The 15,534-nt window shown below is 44.1% G+C and overlaps 1 pseudogene; it reads right to left on the bottom strand.

Moving 5' to 3' along the window:
* Window positions 1-5,641: 5,641 nt before the first annotated feature.
* On the bottom strand, window positions 5,642-5,758 carry LOC122925314 (annotated as a pseudogene).
* Window positions 5,759-15,534: the final 9,776 nt, after the last annotated feature.

Below are 15,534 nucleotides of genomic sequence, written 5' to 3'. Positions count from 1 at the left end.
CAAAATGGAAGACTGTTCTGTGGTCAGACGAGTCACGATTCGAAGTTCTTTTTGGAAATCTGGGACGCCATGTCATCCGGACCAAAGAGGACAAGGACAACCCAAGTTGTTATCAACGCTCAGTTCAGAAGCCTGCATCTCTGATGGTATGGGGTGGCATGAGTGCGTGTGGCATGGGCAGCTTGCATGTCTGGAAAGGCACCATCAATGTAGAAAAATATATACAGGTTCTAGAACAACATATGCTCCCATCCAGATGTCATCTCTTTCAGGGAAGACCCTGCATTTTTCAACAAGATAATGCCAGACCACATTCTGCATCAATCACAACATCATGGCTGCGTAGGAGAAGGATCCGGGTACTGAAATGGCCAGTCTGCAGTCCAGATCTTTCACCTATAGAGAACATTTGGCGCATCATACAGAGGAAGGTGCAACAAAGAAGGCCCAAGACGATTGAACAGTTAGAGGCCTGTATTAGACAAGAATGGGAGAGCATTCCTATTTCTAAACTTGAGAAACTGGTCTCCTCGGTCCCCAGACGTCTGTTGAGTGTTGTAAAAAGAAGGGGAGATGCCACACAGTGGTGAAAATGGCCTTGTCCCAACTTTTTGGGGATTTGTTGACACCATGAAATTCTGATTCAACATATTTTTCCCTTAAAATGGTCCATTTTCTCAGTTTAAACTTGTGTTCCGTGATTTATGTTCTATTCTGAATAAGATATTAGAAGTTGGCACCTCCACATCATTGCATTCAGTTTTTATTCACGATTTGTATAGTGTCCCAACTTTTTGGGAATCCGGTTTGTATAATAGTTATGTAGATTCTTGCCCCTTTTCATAACTTTGGCGGATCCACTGCCAGATATAGGGGTTATTAGGATCGGTGTCTAAAATGCCGGTCTTAATAAATGACCGCCGTAGCTTGTAAAGCTGAAATAAATATATCTGTCCATCCAATTCAACATGTCCTGCAAGTTCAACCAGAGGAAGGCAAAAAAGTATGTGAGGTAGAAACCAATATTCCTCCTTTTTGGGGATTTTTTTTTTTTTTTTACTCCAATCAGGCAATCAGAATATCTCCCAGGATCAATGACCCTTCTCCAGAAATCTTAGTAACTATAACTTGTAATATTATTACGCTCCAGAAATACATCCAGGCCCCTCTTGGACTCTTTTAGTGAATTCACCATCACCACCTCCTCAGGCAGAGAGCTCCATAGTCTCACTGCTCTTAGTATGTTTGTGTAAAAACCTTCTTCTAGACTTCTCCTTCTAGAGGTTGTCCCCTCATCACAGTCAAAGATCTGGGGATAAATAGATGATGGGAGAGATCTCTGTACTGACCCCTGATATATTTATACATAGTTATTAGATCTCCTCTTAGGGTACTTTCCCACTTGCGTTTACATTTTCCAGTATTGAGTTCCGTCCTAGAGGCTGATCTGTTTTATCCTAACGCATTCTGAATAGAAAGCAATCCGTTCAGGATGCATCAGGATGTCTTCAGTTCAGTCAGAAAAAACGGTAGCATGCTGCATTTTTCTCTCCTGACGAAATTCCAGAACACTTACGGAAATGCCAGATCCAGCATTTTCTTCAATTGTAATGTATTAGTGTCGCATTGACGGATCCGGCCTTTCGGTCTGCGCATGCTCAGACCTTTAAAAATGTAAAAAATATATAATACTGGATCCGTTTTTCCAGATGACATCGGAGAGACGGATCCGGTATTTCAATGCATTTGTCAGACGGATCCATACGGATGTTTGCATACAGATTTCCGGATCCGGCAGGCAGTTCCTGCGATGGAACTGCCTGCCGGAATCCTTCAACGCAAGTGTGAAAGTACCTTAGTCGTCTTAAACTGAATGACCCTAATTTTGATAATCTTTCTGGTTACTGGAAATGAACCAGAAAACCTTTGTCCTGCATGATTTAGCGCAGGGCAAAGCAGAGCATCAGAGCATGAACTGCTCCGATGCTCAAGTCAGTGGGGCTGCCTGGGTGAAAATGGAGGATTGTCCGGGTTCAGCTCTGAACCAGGACAACCAATTTAATAAATGTATCCCTGTATAGACTGAATACAATAAGAGGTGATCGCCTCACTGATCCCTGTAATTTTTCTGCACATTTTCTGTGTAAATGCCAGCTCTGCAGGACTAACATTTGTACTTACCCTGAACACATCCAGTTGTAGTCACTGCTCCCTTCCCAGCGCCATCGTGTCACCCAGGAATGTACAGTGAAGATCCCTCCGATAATGATGTCTCCTTCCTGAGAATATTCATACTCAAAGGTGTAATCCTTCATTACAAGATGACATTGAGCTGCAGGGTCCTGTATCTCAGAATCACAGAAGGTCACACACAAAACCAGCAATAGGAAAGTTTTCTGAAAATAACACAAAATGATGGAAATTATCTTCTGCATGTTCATCGCTTTCATTGTATCTCCGGCACACTGGTGTCTGCACAGGCCTGCATCACTGGGAATTATTCAGCAGTAGATCAAGGGATGAGACAGGGAGAGGTTTATATCTTATCGCCGGTCAGGTCTGTACCGAGAAATAGGCACAATGTCCTCCTGTGTATTATCTAGAAAGGGATACACAATGAGGAAAGTCATATCCATCAGGGACCTCTCAGAACTGCAAACAGAAAGCAGATGTTTGGTTCTTAAAATTTGATTTCATTTTTCTATTTTACACGCCGTAAGCTCATGCAATTCAATGAACTAGCAAGTGTCAGTAATATCTGCAAATGATTAACTCTTCAAGCACTTAGCACTTCTATGACACTTTGATTCTGTAACTGGGGTGAATAGTGGTTAATTGTTACAGTTATTGGTTTTCCCACCTTATTTTATAGATAAGTAATTCCATTAGGCCTTGATTCTCTAACGGAAAAACTGCTATTTTACACTTACAGTTACTGTTACAGTACAGTATGTTCGACAGACAGGTGCCAGGGCCATCCAAGGGAACGGGCAGTGGCAAAATGTTTCTGGAGCTGGCAGAAGTCGTGGTCGTGTTTTGACCAGTAATCCTGCTTTCCTTGAATGGTTCACTCAGTCTTCAACATTATTTCAACTGACATCAGAGATTGCTGGTATCTAGGGAAGAAGAGGGAGGGGGTACCACCATTTACTCACCTCTGGACCCTTTACCCAACCTTGACCCATAACAAAAACACTGACAACTGTGTCACTTTTATTGCTGGGTGGTGATCGGCCACAGCTTCTTTATTAAAGCGGCAAACCTTAAAAAACCATAATAACGGAGCGGTATGCCAAACGCCGGACTCCCAGCGGGCAAGTTAAACCATAATCAGCAGAGCAGTATGCCAACCGCTGGACTCCCAGCGGGCAAATACGCCATATGCCACCACCATATCTCTGCTGAACTCAAATGCCGCCACGAAGGAGACCCGTTCTCCAAACGGGTCTCCGACCACCACCCAGCAGAGCCGAGTCTGTTGAAACCCTTACAACAATCCGAAAAGAAATTGCCCCAACTAACATCCAAGCGGAAGATGCCAACGGTTCCCCTTAACAAACCAAAGCCAATAAGATAATGGGTCGCATGACAAACGAGACGCCTAGATGCCCGTGATGACAACATAATCCTACTACTTTACACATCAGCCCACACATGGAGGACTGTGTACAGTTCTGTGCCCTTGTGAACAAGGCAGACATAGCAGGGCTGGAGAGGGTTCAGAAGAGGGCAACTAGAGTAGAAACTGGAATGGGGCAACTACAGTACCCTGAAAGAGTATCAAAATTAGGGTTATTCACTTCAGAAAAATTAACTAAGGGGAGGTCTAATAACTATGCCAATAATATCAAAGAACAATCCAAAAACAACTCCCCCATCTATTTATCCCCAAGATAAAGACTAACCATGAAACCTCCTCTTATCTGGAGGAAAGAAGGTTTATAAACAAACATAGAGGAGGATTCTTAAAGGGGTTGTCCAGGTTCAGAGCTGAACCTGGACATACCTCCATTTTCACCCAGGCAGCCCCCCTGACATGAGCATTGGAGCAGTTCATGCTCCGATGCTCTCCTTTGCCCTGCGCTAAATTGCACAGGGCAAAGGCATTTTTCTGAGTTCCGGTGACGTACCGGGGCTCTCTATGGGGCTGACAGGCAGCCCGGTGACGTCATCGGCACTGATGGGCGGGATTTGGCTCTGCCCTAGCCAGTAAAACGACTAGGGCAGAGCTAAAGCCCGCCCCTCAGAGCCGGTGACGTCACTGAACACACTGGAAGTTACCGCCCGGCAGTGTGTTATTGAAAACACAAGAGCCTGTGCCCTGCGCGATCTAGCGCAGGGCACGGGAGCGCATCGGAGCATGAGATGCTCCGATGCGAGGCTCAGTAGGGCTGCCGGGGTGAAAATAAGGGTATGTCCGGGTTCAGCTCTGAACCCGAACAACCCCTTTAACTGCAAGAACAGTGAGCTAACTAAGGAACTCTCTGCCTGCCGAGGTGGAGATGAAAAGTCCACAAAAAGACTTCCAGCGGGGCCTGTATGTACTTCCGGAAGGTAATAATAATACAGGTTATAACCAATTAGAGAGGGGTTGTTGATTCAGAAAACTGTAACCAATACACTATATAGCTGCATCTTCCCGATAACGGCACCGGACTACCACCCATTGTACTAAACCATTGTATAGTATAACTAACCCTTCCCCCATATGACCGAAACAACCAACTCAGGAAATGACACCAACCCCCCCCAGCTAGAATGTCAGGACACATAAGGTCCTGAGCTCCAGGATAACCAAGGGGCAGCAGCATAATTGCACCCCGGGTGCAAAGCTATATCAACCACTTCCGGAAGAAGTTGTGACCACCTGAATTCCTGGATCCCTGTCCAAAGACTTCACCTCTCGAAAACAAGGAGTGCCCCCCGGGCATGCGATCCTCGCTGCACTGGAGATATATGAAAGGTCACCATCAACACACCGAAAGCCCAGGACCTGAAAGAAAAAACAATTAGCCCAAAACTCAACCCACAAAGAGGATCATAAAATTAGGTCTAAAATAGATATCGTTCATAAAACACTGTTATATACATATACCATTATTATTAATATATACAGATATATGGACATATAGATTTTTTTATTTTTTTGTTATATACATAAAGGAACACCACAAAATCAAAAAGGAAACCATCCTAATGTAAAATTAGAGCCCACCCTATGTGAAGTTAAAACGAATATCAACGAACCTTACCTACCAGACCAACCCAGGCGGAGGGGAGGTACCCGCCCAATATTTTACCAAATCATCATGAATGACGGACCCCCAACTCAAGAGTACTAACATTCCTTACCCCGACTGAAATAACAACCAAAATAATAATTATTATTATTATTTTTCTATTAATCATTATTTACAGTCATTCATTTATGTATTCATATTGGGTGAGGGATTCCCAACCCAAGAACACTGCAGGAATGCAAGCTGCTAAATCACAGACCTACAGCTGCAGACTACGCCACGCATATACAATGAAAAGGCAAACAGCCTGGAGAAATTATCAATCAGCCAGAACAGAAGGCCGAAAGGGGATGGCAGGGCCGAAAAAAATTAATACACCCCAAACTATACCCGAATTGCCTATGAAATTTTGGTAGAGATACCACAAGGTAGGTGGCATACATGTGTTGTGAGGGCTGTGCAGCCTAGTCCATCCTTGTCAAGGGGGGGTGCTAAGCTTCCCTTCTGTCAACCAACCCAAAGAAACTGATGCATCTCTATCACCGCTGCCCAGAGTGGGATCCGAACCCATGCAGCCAGAAACGACCTGAACTCAGTGACTTAGAGAGTTCGGACATCCAGACCAAACCGTACAGTGAAACGAGTCATGTAGAAAGATGCTTGGAGGACCACCATGCTGACCTGTGAAGAACTAACAGGAGGACCATTCAGTGGTTGACCCGTGCAAACATAATAAGAAAACCTGAATGTGTCCAACAAACCCCAAGGAATAGAGTGAATGTAGAGGGATTACTACTACCGCGCCTCCCCCCGGAAATATGAACTAAGAACGTCATATCATTCTTGGAAGCCCAAATAGTGTTTGTTTTTTGTTTTTTTGTGTTTTTTTATACCTCTTCCCCGGTCGATAAGGTGATGTGGGCTCCAGGCCCACTGATCAGGAGGCGATGACACTACCCTTAAACTAGTAACTTGACACAAGCAGGAACTTAACATGGAGTACTACTTTCCACTGGAAATCACCCAAATATACCACTCTCATACTCCCAATGTGCATCATACATATATCTAGATAGAAATTCATATGTAATAAATTTATATATAGATCCAACCTGTGTCTTTATTTATATATGTATATATTTTTTTTTTATCACCTATAAAATTACTTTGTAAAATTATTTATTATTAGTATCATTTTATTCTTTTTAATCATGTTTTATTTTAATTTTTTTAATACATATACTGTATATATATATACTCAGTTCCATTTTTATTTTTTTAATACCCTTTGTTATTCATTTATTTGTTTATTTTAATGCCTATAATATATTAATTTGGTAGAACACTTTGGGAGGCTCAGGTACTCGGCAGAACACCCGAGCACAATGGAAGTCAATCAGAGAACCCGAGCATTAAATCAGTGGTTTCTGCTGTATCAGGCCTTCTTTAAATCTATCCATAAAAGGGTATATTAGATTGAAGGTGCGGATAGGGTCATCCTCAATAACTTCACACACACGCTACTGTGCATTTCCAAGTCTAATTCTGTCCGTAAACGTATACCTGTCACCCAGCGCCTAAATACTAGGCCTACAATTTATATTCAGCTAAATCTGTAGTTACTGCTGTGCCTGTATTAGTGTAATACGGTACCTAAATAGATAGCCAGATAGTGTTAGGTAATTCCAATAAAAAAGTAAAGTCTCTGTCTAGGAAATTAGTCCCCTCAGGCGCTGCAATTCCTAGGACAATGTGGGTAAAAAGTCTGCTAAATATAATGATAAGAAGAAGGATTGCGCTGCAGGAGAAGATTCTTTTATGTGTTCTTTTTTTCTCTCTTATATTCGTAAAAATCTTCAGTTAAACGGACCACATTCAATCAATAATTCTCAACAGTGGCATGGAGACCTAAAATGCAGTAACAAAACGCACTATGGTGTAGTATGCTCTAAACACCTGTCGCATCGGGTGAATGCGATATACTCAAAAAATTCCACTGATAACGCGCATAGAAAGAGACCTCATATATATCTTCAATCAAAGAGCTCTAGTTGTGGAGCGGGCATGAACCTGGAGCCGTCGATTCAGTAGATCTTTATCCAGAGTGCCACTTCAAGATATCACCTGTCTCACGCTTCCATGGATAAAATTACAAGAATAAAATCGTATTAAGAACAGTCTCTGTTGCCCGACCTGTTTAAAAAAAAATATACTTTTTGGGCAATCTACAACATCTGTATTAGTCAGTGTGTAATTTAAGTTAGAAATACAACCATCATTTTCTGGGGTTTGAAAAACACACAATTATTTTTCAAAAAACAGTATTTTCCAGATCTGCAAGTGTTAAATTCAAGTTTAATATATACAGCTTTCATATTCTGTTAGCAAAAAAAAGACTTTTTTGGCAATCTGTGAACCGAGAACAAGGCAGGTGATTTGACTCCGCCACCAGAAAAGAGTGTGTACGCAGAAGTCAAGATGAAGAAAATAGCATTTACTATAAATTAAAAAAAGCTATTTCTTCTTCGGGGATATGACCGGACCACGAAAAGAATGGAGATAGTACTGTCTCTTCAATCAGAGTTATATGCCAAATATGGAATGCGGCATGAGATACCAGCCATCCCCCCAAAAAATGGTGTGACATCAAGCGGCTAAACGATGATCAAGTACTGGAGTACTAATAATAATACACTATACTTTGCCTTACGCTAATCACTAAACTAGCTGCATGCGCCTTACTAGCCTACAACCAGTGACCCTGCTGCCTCTATACCGCCATAACCAACTTAACCCGCACCTACTTTGTCCTTCTCCCATATCATGTAGATTGTAAGCCCTCGAACAGGGTTGGCAAGGTAGGGGTAAATGCAGGAATGGGGAGGGAGGTCAGGGGTTACACCAACAGAGGTTGATGCTGCTGGGCAGGGAAGGGGTAAATGTGGTTGGTACTGCAAGGGCAGAGATTCAATGCCATGCCAGGGTATACTCAGCCATCTCCGGGGGCATATGGGCCTCTCTTCCTTCAGGGACCTTTTCCCATGTGTCTCTCGCTGTAGTCCAGTTCCAAGAGCCACCTGTTCCTGGATTGGGGCTCATATATCAGCCTCAGAAACAGCTCACTCCCCCCCTCCTCAGGCATGTGACATCATAGTGTTCCTTCCTAAAATTCCAAGAGTCCTCCCCCCTAGTCCCAAAATGCTGGAAGTAGGGGAATGAAGTTTAGCCATGGGGCAGAGGTGAGGAAATAGGTTTATGATGTATCTGGTTAGAAATCCCCCTGACAAACGGTGCCAGAGAGTCTGCAATCTCCTGAGGTTACCAGCAAACGAGACCATCCTACTGTTTAGGGCCTGAACAAAAGAGGACTAGATATTGATCAGCTGTTATCCTACAGGCTATTAGCTCAAGTTTTTCTCTAAACATGGGGGATGAACTGTTGATAAGAGTTCATAGGGAATTGAATCTAGGGAATATTTAATACACTTCCCTCTACATATACATTCACCTAAAGAATTATTAGGAACACCATACTAATACGGTGTTGGACCCCCTTTTGCCTTCAGAACTGCCTTAATTCTACGTGGCATTGATTCAACAAGGTGCTGATAGCATTCTTTAGAAATGTTGGCCCATATTGATAGGATAGCATCTTGCAGTTGATGGAGATTTGAGGGATGCACATCCAGGGCACGAAGCTCCCGTTCCACCACATCCCAAAGATGCTCTATTGGGTTGAGATCTGGTGACTGTGGGGGCCATTTTAGTACAGTGAACTCATTGTCATGTTTAAGAAACCAATTTGAAATGATTCAAGCTTTGTGACATGGTGCATTATCCTGCTGGAAGTAGCCATCAGAGGATGGGTACATGGTGGTAATGAAGGGATGGACATGGTCAGAAACAATGCTCAGGTAGCCGGTGGCATTTAAACGATGGCCAATTGGCACTAAGGGGCCTAAAGTGTTCCCAGAAAACATCCCCCACACCATTACACCACCACCACCAGCCTGCACAGTGGTAACAAGGCATGATGTATACATGTTCTCATTCTGTTTACGCCTAATTCGGACTCAACCATTTGAATGTCTCAACAGAAATCGAGACTCATCAGACCAGGCAACATTTTTCCAGTCTTCAACAGTCCAATTTTGGTGAGCTCGTGCAAATTGTAGCCTCCTTTTCCTATTTGTAGTGGAGATGAGTGGTACCCGGTGGGGTCTTCTGCTGTTGTAGCCCATCCGCCTCAAGGTTGTGCGTGTTGTGGCTTCACAAATGCTTTGCTGCATACCTCAGTTGTAACAAGTGGTTATTTCAGTCAACGTTGCTCTTCTATCAGCTTGAATCAGTCGGCCCATTCTCCTCTGACCTCCAGCATCAACAAGGCATTTTCGCCAACAGGACTGCCGCATACTGGATGTTTTTCCCTTTTCACACCATTCTTTGTAAACCCTAGAAATGGTTGTGCGTGAAAATCCCAGTAACTGAGCAGATTGTGAAATACTCAGACTGGCCCGTCTGGCACCAACAACCATGCCACGCTCAAAATTGCTTAAATCACCTTTCTTTCCCATTCTGACATTCAGTTTGGAGTTCAGGAGATTGTCTTGACCAGGACCACAACCCTACATGCATTGAAGCAACTGCCATGTGATTGGTTGACTAGATAATCGCATTAATGAGAAATAGAACAGGTGTTCCTAATAATTCTTTAGGTGAGTGTATATATATATATATATATATATATATCCACACACACTCGCATAGACCTGGGGCATCACATACAGGGGACATACATATGTCCCCACTTGCCATACAGGGCCAATATATACACGGCCATACAGGAAATATATATCCCTATTGGCCATATAAAGGGGCTCATATATATACATATATACACATATCAAAGAAGGGGCAGATACATATATATATCCATATACATATGCCCACCTGACTTCCCTCTACAGGTTTTCTTAGTGATAGTTCTGATAGAGTATAATGTTATTTATTTTGTTAGTTAATAGTTTTTCGGTAGTTTACATAGTATGTCACTTTTTTTTTTTTCCTATAACACTAGTTTCTGTAGTCCCCTCATTGTTGCCACTTTTAACCACTCAGCGGGACATGACTTGATGCAGAGGGACAGTCTATTGCGGACCAACAGACACCTTGCCCCAGGCATAAAAGTTTGTGAACCGGGGTGCAAATGCAACTCAGCTAAACAGGCAGCCATGTTAACTAAGGGCTGCTATTCTTCAGATTCATTACACATGTGCATTACAGCTCCGGAGATGCAGGGTAGTGGAGGGATTGTGGGATTCTTGTGAATATTTATATCAAATTATAGTAATGTGTGCACATATTTACCCTCCCAGTGGGGGGTGTAGACCACCTCTTCCTCCTCTTCTGGAGCTGGGGGGGCGGAATCAGGTGGCTGGGAAGGTCCAGCCTCCTCCTCAGTGGCCTCTGTCTCGCCAACATCTGGGGGTGAAGTGGCCTCCACATTTTCTCCCTCCTCCTCCATGGGCGCCTCCTTTTATTTGGGGGGGGGGGGGGGGGTTGTGGTGGCGGACACAATGTTAAGAATTTACACAAACAATTCATAAATCATAACAAAGGTAAAGATCAAGACATTCCTATATGGAGGAATCTGCATGGGATAATAAATTATACCAATAGTGGATTTACCTTATTTAAAATAAAAAATAAAGGTTTATAGATGGTTAAAACTAGTCTAAGTTACAAGGTAGGATGAGATAACATGGGATTTGTTGGGAAGGTGCCCTATAGGGTATTGTGACTGGGTAATGGATGTTTAGGTAAACCAAATAACAGTTCGGAAATTAGATAAGGGGTTATAGGATGGTGTCATGTTGGGTATATAATTTTTTGTGGCTGCCAGCGTTAGACTGTCAGCCAAGCCGCATTTTGAAGATCTGCTGCCAACCCGCCCTCCCTCCCTGTTGATTTAGTTGTCACGGTAACTTTATAATTAGAAGGAGGCTTAAAGTCTCCCCTTTAACAGTGACTTTGATGGTGACCGGCCGTTTAACAGTGACTTTCACGGTGAACGCCCCTTTAACTGTAAACTCCACAGCTCCCGTCAATTGGCAGTTAGGATTTAAGTGAAAGGCTTGTATTGGATAATACAGTTCATTTTTTGGAAATATCTCGTGAACGGTACGTTGTAGAAAGTCGAGACCCCGCCAGATTTCTTTCCAGGTAGCAAGGGATGTGTATAGCAAGCTTAATTGAAATCGATGGTTGCGTTTTTGAGTTTTTGCGGAACATACATACACACATACATACATACACACATACATCCTTTTTATATACAGTATATATATATATATATATATATATTCTTGAATCACATGCAAATCAGGTGGGGGATGTATGTAAGGGTCGGGGACTTTGACCAGAATACTGAATGATGTTTGCACTTTATGTAGATATAAAAAAACAAAAACCTATATATATTTATGTGTGTGTGAAACGTATTAAATCATCTGGTGACATCATACATCAGTACCGCACTGTGTGTATCACAATATATATACAATCTCAGCGTCACATAATCTCTTCTTCCTTTGTACATCCCGTCCTTGGAGGCACTTTATCACCAATTTTGCCCAGTTCTTCGGGGATGATGGTGATTTTGATGGTGGTCGACCGCTTCAGTAAGATGGCATACTTTATTCCATTTTCTGGTTTACCCAATGCCAAAACTCTGGCTCGGACATTTGTTGATAACATTGTTAAATTACATGGAATTCCCTCAGATGTGGTGTCGGATAGAGGGACTCAATTTGTGTCCAGGATCTGGAAGGCTTTCTGTACTCACCTGGGGATTTGTTTGTCCTTCTCTTCGACTTTTCTCCCTCAGTCGAACAGAAAAACTGAATGCACTAACCAGATTCTGGAGACATATTTGAGGTATTTTGTTGCTGAGAATCAGGAGTGGTCCTCATTTTTGTCTTTGGCTGAATTTGCTTTGAATAACCGACGTCAGTAGTCAACTGATAAGTAGAGTTGAGCGAACACCTGGATGTTCGGGATCCGAACCCGACCCGAACTTTGTCCCGAACACGAACCCCATTGAAGTCAGTGGGGACCCGAACTTTTTGGCACTAAAAAGGCTGTAAAACAGCCCAGGAAAGAACTAGAGGGCTGCAAAAGGCAGCAACATATAGGTAAATCCCCTGCAAACAAATGAGGATAGGAAAATGAATAAAAATAAAAATAAAATAAATAAAAATTAACCAATATCAATTGGAGAGAGGTCCCATAACAGAGAATCTGGCTTCATGTCAGCAGAGAATCAGTCTTCATGTCATAGCAGAGAATCATGCTTCACGTCACCCAACACTGGAACAGTCCATTGTCAGATATTTAGGCACAGGCACCCAGGCAGAGGAGAGAGGTCCCGTAACAGAGAATCTGGCTTCATGTCAGCAGAGAATCAGTCTTCATGTCATAGCAGAGAATCATGCTTTACGTCACCCAACACTGGAACAGTCCATTGTCAGATATTTAGGCCCAGGCACCCAGGCAGAGGAGAGAGTTCCCGTAACAGAGAATCTGGCTTCGTGTCAGCAGAGATTCAGTCTTCATGTCATAGCAGAGAATCATGCTTCACGTCACCCACCGCTGGAACAGTCCATTGTCAGATATTTAGGCCCCGGCATCCAGGCAGAGGAGAGAGGTCCCGTAACAGAGAATATGGCTTCATGTCAGCAGAGAATCAGTCTTCATGTCATAGCAGAGAATCATGCTTCACGTCACCCAACACTGGAACAGTCCATTGTCAGATATTCAGGCACAGGCGCCCAGGCACCCAGGCAGAGGAGAGAGGTCCTGTGACAGAGAATCTGGCTTCATGTCAGTAGAGAATCAGTCTTCATGTCATAGCAGATAATCATGCTTCACGTCACCCACCACTAGAACAGTCCATTGTCAGATATTTAGGCCCCGGCATCCAGGTAGAGGAGAGAGCAGAGAATCATGCTTCACGTCACCCACCACTGGAACAGTCCATTGTCAGATATTTAGGCCCCGGCATCGAGGAAGAGGAGAGAGGTCCCGTAACAGAGAATCTGGCTTCATGTCAGCAGAGAATCAGTCTTCATGTCATAGCAGAGAATCATGCTTCATGTCACCCAACACTGAAACAGTCCATTGTCAGATATTTAGGCACAGGCACCCAGGCAGAGGAGAGAGGTCCCGTAACAGAGAATCTGGCTTCATGTCAGCAGAGAATCAGTCTTCATGTCATAGCAGAGAATCATGCTTTACGTCACCCAACACTGGAACAGTCCATTGTCAGATATTTAGGCCCAGGCACCCAGGCAGAGGAGAGAGGTCCCGTAACAGAGAATCTGGCTTCGTGTCAGCAGAGATTCAGTCTTCATGTCATAGCAGAGAATCATGCTTCACGTCACCCACCGCTGGAACAGTCCATTGTCAGATATTTAGGCCCCGGCATCCAGGCAGAGGAGAGAGGTCCCGTAACAGAGAATATGGCTTCATGTCAGCAGAGAATCAGTCTTCATGTTATAGCAGAGAATCATGCTTCACGTCACCCACCACTAGAACAGTCCATTGTCAGATATTTAGGCCCCGGCATCCAGGTAGAGGAGAGAAGTCCCGTAACAGAGAATATGGCTTCATGTCAGCAGTGAATCAGTCTTCATGTCATAGCAGAGAATCATGCTTCATGTCACCCACCACTAGAACAGTCCATTGTCAGATATTTAGGCCCAGGCACCCAGGCAGAGGAGAGAGGTCCCGTAACAGAGAATCTGGCTTCATGTCAGCAGAGAATCAGTCTTCATGTCATAGCAGAGAATCAGGCTTCACGTCACCAAACAGTGGAACAGTACATTGTCAGATATTTAGGCACAGGCACCCAGGCAGAGGAGAGAGGTCCCGTAACAGAGAATCTGGCTTCATGTCAGCAGAGAATCAGTCTTCATGTCATAGCAGAGAATCATGCTTCACTGTCATGGAACCATGAACCAGACGTACAACAAGAGATAAGTGGAAATAAGAAGGCTTTATTGAAAATCAAGCTGTAAGGCAAAAGTCCAAACGGATGGCTAAACCGAAGCAGGGTCTTGCGAAGCCAGAGGTCAGGAACCAGAAGGGTAGTCAGACGAAGCCTGGATCAGGAACCAGCAGGGTAGTCAGACGAAGCCAGGATCAGGAACCAGCAGGGTAGTCAGACGAAGCCAGGATCAGGAACCAGTAGCAGCAGCAGTCTTAGAAGCATGTGAACACAGGAGGACCAAGCAAGGAACTGAAGCCACAGACCTCCTATATATATGAGCTAGGCATCCAGCTCCTCCCAGTGGGAAGGAGAAGCCGCAGGGTGGGAGGCTACAAGAAACCCAGAAACCAAGATGGCCGCCAGCACATGTCAAACGAAGGAGAACAGCAAGAAGGTAAGACCATGACATTCACGTCATCCAACATTGGAACAGTCCATTGTCATATATTTAGGCCCCGGCACCCAGACAGAGGAGAGGTTCATTCAACTTTGGGTTGCCCCGCAATATAATGGTAAAATGAAAATAAAAATAGGATTGAATGACGAAGTGCCCTGGAGTACAATAATATGGTTAAGGGGAGGTAGTTAATGTCTAATCTGCACAAGAAATGGACAGGTCCTGTGGGATCCATGCCTGGTTCATTTTTATGAACGTCAGCTTGTCCACATTGGCTGTAGACAGGCGGCTGCGTTTGTCTGTAATGACGCCCCCTGCCGTGCTGAATACACGTTCAGACAAAACGCTGGCCGCCGGGCAGGCCAGCACCTCCAAGGCATAAAAGGCTAGCTCTGGCCACGTGGACAATTTAGAGACCCAGAAGTTGAATGGGGGCGAACCATCAGTCAGTACGTGGAGGAGTGTGCACACGTACTTTTCCACCATGTTAGTGAAATGTTGCCACCTGCTAACACGTTGCGTATCAGGTGGTGGTGCAGTTAGCTGTGGCGTGTTGACAAAACTTTTCCACACCTCTGCCATGCTAACCCTGCCCTCAGAGGAGCAGGCCGTGACACAGCTGCCTTGGCGACCTCTTGCTCCTCCTCTGCCTTGGCCTTGGGCTTCCACTTGTTCCCCTGTGACATTTGGGAATGCTCTCAGTCGCGCGTCTACCAACGTGCGCTTGTACTTGCGCATCTTCCTATCACGCTCCAGTGCAGGAAGTAAGGTGGGCACATTGTCTTTGTAGCGTGGATCCAGCAGGGTGGCAACCCAGTAGTCCGCACAGGTTAAAATGTGGGCAACTC

Source organism: Bufo gargarizans, chromosome 1 (assembly GCF_014858855.1).
Source record: "Bufo gargarizans isolate SCDJY-AF-19 chromosome 1, ASM1485885v1, whole genome shotgun sequence".
Taxonomy (NCBI): domain Eukaryota; kingdom Metazoa; phylum Chordata; class Amphibia; order Anura; family Bufonidae; genus Bufo; species Bufo gargarizans.
The sequence above is the reverse complement of the archived record's forward strand: the minus strand, read 5'-3'. Positions and strand labels throughout refer to the sequence as shown.